The following is a 12,232-nucleotide window of genomic DNA, read 5'->3' as shown; positions in this document are numbered from 1 at the left end:
AGTAACGAAGTCGGCTGCAGTATATACTGTGTCCATGAGTAGAGGGTGGTTCATTGTCAGTCGATCAGTGATATATTTTAAGCGAAGATGTTCTATGTGGGAAAGAAGTGTGGGAAAAGTAATGCGACTATAGAGATCGGCAGTGGGGCTAGGTAAGGATATACGGTAAGCGATTCTGAAGGCATGACGTTCTAATATTTGTAGTTTTTTATAAAAGAAAGGTGCTGCAGGTATCCAGGCTGTGAAACCGTAAGTCAGTACTGGTCGGAGAAAGACTTTATACGTAGTGAGAACTGTAGAGGCTTTCAGACCCCAATTGGTGCCAGTCAAGCGACGGAGTAGGTTAATTCGGTTATAAGCTTTGGACATAATAGATTTTAAATGAGGTCTCCAGGTGAGATGTTTGTCCAAGAGAAGTCCTAGATATTTGGCTGTGTTGGAAGTGTGAATTCTTGTTCCGTGAACGTAAACATTCAGCAGTGTTGGGTTGCGGTGGACCCTAGTGCGTTTGCCAGGAGGCACAAAAACAATTGCTTGAGTTTTGTCGGCGTTGATCTTAAGTCGCCATTTGGAACACCAGGATGTGAATAGATCGATAGCTTCCTGAAGATGTTTGTTGATGTGCTGTATGGTTTTGCCAAGTGCCAAAAATGCAGTGTCGTCCGCGTATTGAAAAGTGCTGATAGTTGCTGGAAGTGGTGGAATATCTGCCACATAGAGAAGGTAAAGAAGCGGAGATAAAGCAGATCCCTGTGGAACGCCTGAATGTAAAAAGACTGGATGAGATAATACATTGTTAATGGAGATGTAGGCTATGCGTCCAGTGATAAAATTAAATATAAGTCGTATGTAGGTGAGAGGCAGATTATATTTAGTAAGTTTGTAGACCAGGCCGTGGTGCCAAACAGTATCAAAAGCTTTCTCTAAGTCGAAAAGAACCAGACAAGAAGGTTTCGTGGAGAGAAATTGATTGTAAATATGGTTGACAAGGCGGAGTAGCTGATCATTTATACTGAATTGAGGGCGAAATCCGGCTTGATAAAGAGGTAACAGGCGATGATCGGTGCAGTAACGGTGGAGGCGAATAACGAGAATTCGTTCGAAGACTTTGCTGAGTGTACTGGTTAACTGAATGGGGCGGTAGGAAGACACAAGATTGGTAGGTTTGTGCGGTTTCGGAAACATTAAAGTTTTGGACATTTTCCATGTGATAGGAAAGAAACCTGTGCGGAGTATGAATGTGAACAGTATAGCTAGGAAATGAAGGACGCAGTAAGGGGCCTCTTTAATATGCCGGTAAGAGATATTGTCCATGCCAGGTGCACTGTTGCGCTTTCGTTTGGTGACAGTTAGAATGTTATCGACTGTGATCGGTGATGTAAGTTCTTGATTATGACCTAATGTGTGACTGAGTGCGGGCTGAAGATGTGGAGATTGAAAATCAATTCGATCGACGGGATGTCGAGGATAAGGATGTGTTAAAGGCGGTGTGAATATATCTTGCAGATAAGTAGCGAAAGCATTTGCCTTGTCGGTATCAGTTTGAAGCGGTTGATTATGAAGAAGAATAGGATATGTGGTGATACTACGTTTGCCGCTGAGTTGATTGAACCTTTTCCAGTACTGCGTTGGATGGGAGGTATCAGCTAGCGTATTACAAGTTTTAACCCACTGCCGATGTTTGTATGTTGTGATGTAATTGCTGACAACGCGTTGCATGTATCGGTGGTGAACTAATGATTCTCGGTTTCCTGTACGCTCGTAGTCTCGATAGAACTGACGAGATCTACGTATGAACGGAAGGTAGTGCGGAGGTAATTTTGGACTGTATGGATTTGAACTGGATGTAGGAATGAAGTTATGGGAGGCCTGATTGATGGTACTGGTAAGGAGATTAAGAGAGTTATACATGTCGTCTTCTGATGTTGGTTCGGGAATGTTAGAAAGTTTTGCAGTGAGGAAAGTTCGATATGCGATCCAGTCTGCTTTGTTATAATTGAGAGATTTGCGTGTTAAACTTTTGTGGTTGGAGGTATTAGGATGCGAGCGGTTGATGGTAAGCTTGATTGGCAAGTGATCACTGCCTATTGGATCCAGCACTTCTACGGTACAGGAAGATAGTAAGTTTGTAGAAGTAATTACAACATCAGGTGTGGTTTGAGATGATGGTCGGGTGTGCTTAGGTAGCTGATGGAAAGTACCAGTGGTATGAGTTGTGAGGAAGTTGAGAAAAGTCTGTCGCTGTTGAGGTGTTCTGCTATGGATATTGATGTCTGCCATTATGATATAATATGGGAAGTTATTTGAGATATACTGGAAGAAATCTATCGGAATAATATGACCAGGTCGAACGTAAATTGTAGCAAGCGTGATATACAAGTTTTTGAAGTAGAGAGTTGTTATTAGGTACTCTGGAAGATTGTGCTGTGGAAGGTCGTAATGACGACACGGTATAGAAGGGGGAAAACCTATTGCAACTCCACCGTTAGCACGTCTAGCTGGCATACCACTGTCTTTTCTTGTGACGGAATATCCAGATATTTTGCAGGAGCTTCGAGGTGTAAGGCGAGTCTCATTGAGAAGAAAACCTGAAGTGCGGTGTTCTTGCAGTAGATGTGTGAAGAGTGGTTTGTGCTGGATGAGAGAACTGATGTTAACAAATATAAAGGTTAATGCCATGATGATTCGGAAGAAAAGGAAGATGGAATTAGACTTCGGTTTCAAGTGGACTAACATGAAAGTATACCTTGTGCCCGCTGTAAGTAGCATGGAAGTTCATATGAAAGATTGCACGAGTTGAGTATTGGAGTTGTTGTAGGATGTGAGGGCGGTGAAAAGGATGAATATTTTGAAGTGTGAGTGTGATGAAAGCAAGGAGTTGTTCAATAGTGACGGCCTGGTGTTTGTCAGCAGGTATGGAAGAAGACGGAATGGACTTGGTGTGATGCTGCAAAGGAACAGTCATTTCAGGTTTAGTTGGTTCCGGAGGAGGTCGCTGCTTGCACTTGTAACTGAATGCTGGATGTTGCTCATGGCAGGTGGAACAGGTTGGAGGTTGTGCGAGGTTTTGACATTGTCTCGTATTGTGTGGTCCGGAGCAATACCCACAGATTGGCTGATTTGGACATTTATCAGTAGAGTGAGCATTATATCTTTGACATCTTTCACAGCGTAAGGGTAGTGGTGGCTGAGATCTGGAAGGCTCGACTCTATGGCGTTTGCGATAAATATATGCCCCATTTGATAGAAGATCGTCAATGGTCTCTTGAGAGTGTGTAAGCACTCTCACCATGTATGTTAAGCCGTTATTGTTACGAATGCGAATGCATTTGGATATGGTATAGCCTTCTAGAGTAAGTTCGTCAGTGACTTCTTGGTCGGTAATATCAGTGTCTACGCCTCGAATAACAACTGACAGCAAAGGCTCTTTACGTGGTGGGGGCCGTTGTTTTAGCGGTTTTTCTGCTAGCCTAGTCAGTGTAGTGCCTTTCCCAAAGATTTCAAATCCATGTTTATTGAGCAGGGTAGTTCGAAAGTTTGAATCCGGAGTTCGTAAGATAGTGCCGTTACGTGTAGGTATGATTTGGGTGATGTTAGCGCGTGGCATGTATTTAACTAGCTGCTTGTACAGATGGTGTGCCTGCGAGTACTTTGGATCAAAGTTGGTAAGCAGGAACTGATAAGTTTGCGGACGAGTGGTCTCTGTTAACTCGGGAAAATTGTCGAGATCCATTACAAGACCTGATTCACTGGCTGTATCTGACAAGTCGCCTTGGTGAATTTTCTTTGATGGCGGTGACTTTTGATGGTCAGTATAGGGTTTCCCGATTAACGACCTAGCAGGACTGGTTTCACGACTCGTACTCGGATTGTTGGCACCTTTTCGTTTTGCTCCTGAAGCAGTAGCAGAGGGGGCAGCTAGAACCATAGGTAGGCCTTGGTGATGCCCTAAGTCCCGTGAGGTATCGTGGGACATGATAGTGATCTTGGGCCCGAAGGCCGTAAACAAAGCAGTGTAAACCTAACTGTATGATGATAAGATGAACAAGGTTAGACTACCCGTTTGGATAGTAGTCTAGGTTGAGTAGCTCCCGTTGCCTTTACAGTAGAACCAGACGCCCTTGGCTGGATCAGTCTGACGTCAAAGTTCTCTTGAGAAGAAACGACAGAGTACCCGGGATGAGGAATAGGAAGGTAAACAGATACAAAAGACAGCTTTCAGACGTTTGGTACGTCAATAGCTGGTAAGATCGATTAAAGTATCGATCTAAGTATGTTTAAGAACGACCGAGCTCTAACCTATAACCTTAGAATTCAAACCTTTGATTTACGGTTATTTGTGATTTCACGTTTATAACAAAGACAAATATTTTTAAAAGAGTGTACTTTAAATAAATTACTTAAAGAAATATTTTTCACAAAATTTATCTTTTTAAATTATTGTTCAAAGGCCTTTGCCTTTAGTAAGCCTTCTCCGAAATAAATGCAAATGAATTGTGCTGCCATCTATGGAGCTCTTTTAAAATACGCATATATGTTTCCGGCCCATCTTTCGACAATGAGATCTCAGAAACTACAGGCTCTAGAAAGATGACGTTTTCACTGATCGATTGCAAATTTCATGTAGATTGTCCAGTTCTAATTGAATATTTAAAAAACATGGGCACTATTTCTTTATTACATTTTTACGGGTACATTGGAAGTGTTGAAATTAAAAAAAAAAATAAAACATCACATCCTAATCATTATACATTCCAACACCACACTGTTGTATATAGGGGTTGTATATGTCCCCGGCATTTGTTTCACAGCCAAATAATAATGGAAAAGGAAGGATAACCATTTCTCCAGTCTAAGATGAACTTTTTTGGGAGTGTTTTGCCCAATGAACACCATATATAACTGACATTATATTAATTTTGTATGTAATGTATTTGCTTATTACATACTGCATGCAAGAAGAAAGAAAACACTGGTGATACATGAATTAGAAACTCCAACCGGAAGCAGGCTCAAATCTTGCAAACGGTGCGAGATATTCAGAAAACTAATCGAAAAATCTCCACTTTATGATACCCCTTGGCTATTTTTTAATCAATACGTCTTTAACTTGTGTCTGTAAAGAGACATGTACAGATGTTGTAAGGAACGATAAGGCGATTTATGCTCATATGCGAATAATGCGCTGTGTAGAGAGCGCAGGTTCAGCTAGTTTCTTGCAAAAATTCTTCAATTGAAGATTTATAATCGCCACTGATTTTCAATTTTGTCGATATTATCTTCAAATTCCACAGAAGGTGAAAGAAGAAGCTAAATCAGTAAAAGATGTTTCACCGGTTTCAGGCTTATTGCCACTGAAAAGCGACATTTCCTGAAGGATGTCTATGTTATCAGGCTGAATTTCTTTAAGGAGTTAGTTTATACTTAAACTTACGTCTTCCCGAAAATTTTATTTCACGTCTAGTTTTAACGTACAGGTTTTGAGCTAATTCTCTGCTGTGTAACGTCACAATATAACCATCAATGCTAATTTTATGAGGACAATTCTGACAGTGGGGTTTAGAATGTTACAACCTAGAGAACGCATCAAACGTCAGAAAATTGCAAAATGACACACAGAATATATTAAAATGTGGCTAAACTCAGAAAGTGGCTATAGAAGTGAAAAGCATATGGCTAAAAAAGCCACTATTGGCTCTTTGGAAACTTTGTGACTAACGACGTTCTCAAAATGGCCAGATCTAGTCACAAAGTGGCTAAATTGGCAACACTAGTCGCAATACAAAGCAACTTACGCACAACCATGCTGTGGTACATGGGGTATGTGCCATTCACATTCCTCACATTCCAGTGAAGCATGTAAAAGTACCTTTCAAGTGTCAGAAATTCCTCGAAAGGCACGTACCTAGCGACACATGCTATGCATATGAAATGTACATTTCTCAAGTACCAGGTACGTAAACGATACATATGGAACTTAAATGGCACGTTCCTAGAATGTACCTGGTTGGGTGGGGTTTGATATGTTAGCTAAGTTACAGTCTGTATATATATATACGGGCACCATTTTATGTATTAAAACCCAAGGTTTGTTCAATAACATCAATAGCTAAACTGTGAAAATTTCTTTGCTAGAGAAACAATTTTAGTTCTTGTAAGAATTTTTTGTCCATCAAAATGAAGCTAAATATATACCAATAAATCAATATAGCTACATTTTAGAAATACAATAGGCACTGATTATTTCCAATACTTCTCTAAAACACACAGGAACAATCACAGGACAAGGGCGCCTTGCGTAAAGGGCGCACTGTGTCTTTCAAGGGTTCTTTACCGAAAGTTATAGTATGTATTCATTATACACAATTGTGCCATACAGAAAAATAAAACCGTTTCTCTTTGATGTGCTTTCGCAAGGGTACCTTATGCAATGGGCGCACTGTACGCTTCGCGGTTTCTTTACCAACAGTAACAGTACGTACTATTGTACAGAACTTCCATATAGAAGAATAAAACCGTTTATCTTTGATGTGGTTTCGCAAGGGCGCCTTATGCATAGGGCGCACTGTACCCTTCGCGAGTTCTTTACCAACAAAAGCAGTATGTATTAATTGTACAGAACTGTACCATACAGAAAAATAAAACCGTTTATCTTTGATATGGTTTCGCAAGGGAGCCTTATGCAAGGGCGCACTGTACGTACCACGGGTTATTTACCAATAACAACTGTAAGAATTTGTTGTGAGAATGAAAATGAACCTTTATATATAATGTGATGTTTAGGAGAGCGCACCGGGACATGTCCCGGTGTCCCGGTGGGCCAGCACGGGCCTGCTGCCAGGACGACTGGTCTCTGCAAACACCTCATCACTCTCTAGAATGCTTGTTTTCTGAGTTTTACCCCACTCTTTAGGATGCCTGGTATCTCAGAGGTACCTACACACTCCTTGGCCGTAAGTTACTTGGATTCTGTCACCCTAGAATGCGTGATGTCAGGGTTACTACAAACCCTAAAACGAACCACCAAATATGTAAGAGGAACTTACATTTGTACCGTAATTATTATTAGAACTGTATACAAGAAGGATGTTTTATACTGAAAAGTGATTAAGAAACTTCAAAATGTCTCGTGTACCACTTTTAGCTCTACTCAAAAGATAGAATTTTCCATTATACATTGTGAACCACTATAAGACTTGAACTAATAAACAAAACCACTGAAATTTTGAACGGTGTATTTATGGACCAGGGAAAATCGTTTAATTTTCTGAAGTACGTCACATTAACAACGTTGGCTACTCAAGATAAAGTTATATAAATATACTACATCAAATGATTATATATTGCAATTCTGCATATTAAATGAAAACTTTCTATACCACATTTACTATTCGGTGTTATAAATTAAAGATTTACACTATCGCTTCGTAAATATCCACGATATAGAGGCTCCTACAACATCAATAACAAGGGAGACAGATTGATCAGTACTCATCCAGAGTACGTTAGTGACGGATACCGTGACATATAATGCATATCGTATCAATAGTAGCGAGGTTACAAGATTGAAACTTTGACTTTTTCAAAAGGTTTTGTTTCAAAAAACAGTTCAAATATCGTCACATGAGAACCATAGGAACGTAACTCCATTTTCGTAGGTTTACAGGCGAGAGGACAAAAATATTATTTTCTTAGAAACGTGTGCTTTTAATAAGATGTTAATTGATCTATATTACAACAGATGATCGACAAGGATAACAGATGGCATTACGTTCCATTTACACCAAGTGGGGCTTTCAAATGATGTCCAAATATGGAGGAAACGAAAACCTCACTTTTGGAGTTACGTTTCTCTGGTTCTTATGCGACGAATCTTACTATCTAATCAGGCAGAAGGGTTTTCAATAGGTGTAAAGATCATAAAGACGTTTGCAGTATTGCGATATCTCAAACAGTTCCTGAGATATTATAAGTGTTGGTTAAGTTGGTAATACTAATTAAAATTATTGCAGTTTCGAGAACTTCTAATTAAAACGTTAAAATCCATTGCTGTATTGTTACGGAGGCAAAGGAAAGCAACAACTATTTTAGAATTTCAGAATTTGAGTTATTTTAAATAGTATAACAATCCTTAAACATATTTTTCATTATCTCCGGTTTCTGGTATCAAATTGCTATAAACAACATTATAATCACGAAATTTATTGAATTTGTAGGAGTAGAGCGTGGCTCAGCGGTAGAGCGTTCACCTCTGGTGCATGTGGTTCTGGGTTCAAATCCTGCTTCCGCCAAGGGAAATTTGTGGTAGACAAACACCGTGTGCGTGGGTTTTCTCCGTGTTCTTCAGTTTCCTCCCATTTTCTTCATTTGATTCATTACTCATCATCACCGTTTCCTTTAGCCTAGCCGGCATATCCGTGGGACGTAAAACTCAAGGATTTCATTTCATTTTTTTTAAAAAAATTGAAATCTACCTTCAGTTTTTCCAGAACTCATAAAATACTTTAAATTCAAGGTTAAGAATTCATTGCAACATAAACTGGCAAGAGTGTATTCTGTGCAGACCAAGTGATTTGGCGTATTGTTGACATGGCGCAAGGTAGGAACAAGTAGGGTAAGGTCGGTTTAGCTTAGAATTAGGAAAGTTTGGTTCCATTTTGTTAAAATTAACAGAGTGTAATTGCTCGTATTGCTATTTATTGCATAACTTTCTATGAATGTTCTAAACAAAAGTGCACTCTTACCGATAAATTATCCGTACAATAAAATATGAAAAAGGGCGAGATTTTACACGCACAAAATTTAATGTTATGAATGTAAGTCAACTCACGCTCATTTTTAATCAAATTATTGAAATATTATTATTTTTAAAAATTGGCCGTAGTTAATTTGCTCATAAGATGAAGCCCATACCAAACTTAATTTCTGTTACAGTAAATGTCAATTTAGTGACGAATAAACAGAAATATTTGTGTAATTTCCGAAGATTTTAATGTTATCAATAGAAAATCATATATGACAAATGTTTCCCTTTGTACAAAAATAAAATTTAAAAACTTTTCACTACTCATTACTCACTACATAGTATCTATTCTCAGATCGTTAAATCGGTTCAAAGACATTCTAACTCTCTGTCTCTTATTGTTGTGCTTTAAGTAGATCAATATTGAAACCGCAAATTGTAGTGGATTTCTATAATTTCGGGCTTTTTGAAAAAAAAAATGAAATGAACGTTCCACAGATATGCTTTTCTTTAAACTAAGGGAGACGATGATTAAAGCAAATGAATGATGATGGCATTGGTGGTATGAGAAAGTAGGAGGAAATGGGAGTAGTCCGAGAAAAAAGCCATGAGCACGATGTTGTCCACCACAAATCGAACCAGAGACCTTCCATTCTACCACTGATAAGCGCTCTAACAAGCAAGGGGCGCGATATCGAGACTTGAATTGCGCAATAAGAGTTACATATACTGAAAGGGCATCAGGTAGTTAGTAAGTTACCAAATTATTAGCTGCAGTCCGCCAGTAGGGAAAAAGTTATGGGACTGTAAAGTTCAGAGCCTGGCGTACAAAAACCACACAAAACTTAGCATTTGGCTTGTTCCTCTTTGTATTGACAAGAGATAATGAACTCTAACGTATTCCCATCACAGAACATGATGTTTGACATAAGAAAATCTGTATGAGACGAATTGTCAGTGTTGCCTTCCACAGAAATTACAGTGTTGCTTGAATAAGAATACCGCGAAAAGCTTGGTTTGCAGCAAATGAAAGAGTTAACACAACGGTGTTTTGTGACATCATGTTTCCGTGGTTCGCACGAAACTACGTTTTACATAATACGTTATTTAGTTTGTAAGTATCAAAGTAGTTATAATATACCTGTATTAACCTTACAGAATATTATTTTAACAGAAGTGCAAAAGCTACCAAGAGAACACTAGTATGAAGGTGCTTCGCAAAGTAGACCTCACAATCAACCTGTGAAAATGTCATCCGGGTTCGAATAGGTTTGTTCGTTGGGCATTTATCGTGAGGCATACCGAGAGACAGACAACACAAATACCGAGCATCGTGAATCGTAAAACTCGGTTCGTGTTATCAGTGATATATCATCCAACGCCGTTGAATTCATTCTTGTAGTCTCTGTCTTAACGAAGAGTGTAGGGTATTCTAGCAACACTGTAATGTCTATAGATGACACCAATGGCAAGTCCCCGGAGCGCCTTCGTGGTCCTAAAGAACATTATTTGTGAATGTGGTAAGTTATGTTTTATGATATATTTCCACGAAAAACAAACACGCAAAAAAGGGGTATGTAATACTATGTACATGTTTGCTTGAAACTATAGATACTAGAACATATGTTTTAATTACGGAAACAGAAAAAAATCACAGAAATTGACTCCCTTACCACAGAAATGTGTTATCTCCGCGCGTCGCTGGCTATCGTCCGATGTGCATATTGTACTAACTGTTTTTGTTTGGATCACTCGATACTTTCTGCTGTTCATATCAATTGTGTGGCTTAACACTGTCATTTACATAGCTATCTCCCCTTCACAAACAAATACAATTTGCTATTGCACACACAAACAGGTTATTCCTTCTGTTTGCCATACTCTCTCATGTTCACTTTGCAGCCCCATAAATTTGCCCTACTGGCGGACTACAGCTAATAACGTGGTCACTTCATGATTGATGTTCTTTCAGAATATACTTTATAACCCGTATTGTGCAACGCAACTCCCGATCACGTACTATTTGCTTGCAAGCTTTTCGAGGTATTCTTATTCGGGCAACACTGCAATTTCTATGGATGGCAACACTGACAATTTTTCTCATACAGATTTTCTTATGTCAAACATCATGTTCTGTGATGGGAATACGTTAGAGTTCATTATCTCTTGTCAATACAAAGAGGAACAAGCCAAATGCTAAGTTTTGTGTGGTTTTTGTACGCCAGGCTCTGAACTTTACAGTCCCATAACTTTTTCCCTAGTGGCGGACTGCAGCTAATAATTTGGTAACTTACTAACTACCTGATGCCCTTTCAGTATATGTAACTCTTATTGCGCAATTCGAGTCTCGATATCGCGCCCCTTGCTTGTAAGACAGAACACTTCGGGCTTGAATAGAGAGCTCAGAATGAGGATGGAATGTATTGTTGGGACACTTAATCGATTTCATCTCTTCTATAACAATAAAAAAATATAGTAGATGATTTCGGATATAGCATTTCCTGGTTCGCTCTGGATTGGAACCCCTGAAGGTAATTATGGCGGTTTAACATATACAGCGTTTTTTTAAAGAATAGATTGTCAATGACGTAAACTATATAGGAGTAGACTTGCAAAGACGCGTACATTCATCTTTAAAAACTATCTGTATATATATATGTAGTGGCGATCATTAAGATTAGGTCAACATTGTGATTATTATTATTCGGGATTCTAACACCAACTTCCGTTTGATTCAGTTCGGCATACATTTGGCTCGAACTCAAACTACTCTTTGTAGGTGGAATCCATATATACAATCACTCGTCGACTCTATATTCATATCAGCCATCTTATACATATCAGACAATATACAAATTTACGGTACACTACTTCAAGCCTCAACTAACAAAATAAAATACAGTTTTGATGTCATCACAAATAGATCATATTATATGCATTTTATTAACTTAATTGCATTTGTTGTTTAATTTACAAACGAACGCATGCATATATATAAGTACGTATTAGATGATCACATAGCACATCGTAAGGTGAGATGAAGTAGTTGAGGAGACCCCAAACTTATTTACTCAGACATAACTTCCATCTCATTCATATCACAATAAATACACAAGACACTGATCAATAATAACCATTAACAGGAATATACAAACTTTCTCAAGATTTATCAATCAGTGAACTACATAAATTTAACAACGTTTTTCACTATCTTCAGTTCGTCGTTATATAATTAGATCTCATAGATCATACACTTTCAATCAACAACAGTATAGATACCTTCCTTTTCTTCTTAACTAATATGTTGGATTATAATCCTAACATCATAAATATATTTACAACAATAAAAAAAACATAATTATATTGTAGTATATTACAATAATCAGATTTATATAGATATTCATAATTTTAAGAAAATAGATTAAATAATAAGTATAATTTTAAATGTTAAAATAATCGAAATCTCTTTTAAAATGATATAGATTTATG

Source organism: Thermobia domestica, chromosome 8 (assembly GCF_964235325.1).
Source record: "Thermobia domestica chromosome 8, izTheDome1.hap1.1, whole genome shotgun sequence".
Classification (NCBI taxonomy): domain Eukaryota; kingdom Metazoa; phylum Arthropoda; class Insecta; order Zygentoma; family Lepismatidae; genus Thermobia; species Thermobia domestica.
The sequence above is the reverse complement of the archived record's forward strand: the minus strand, read 5'-3'. Positions refer to the sequence as shown.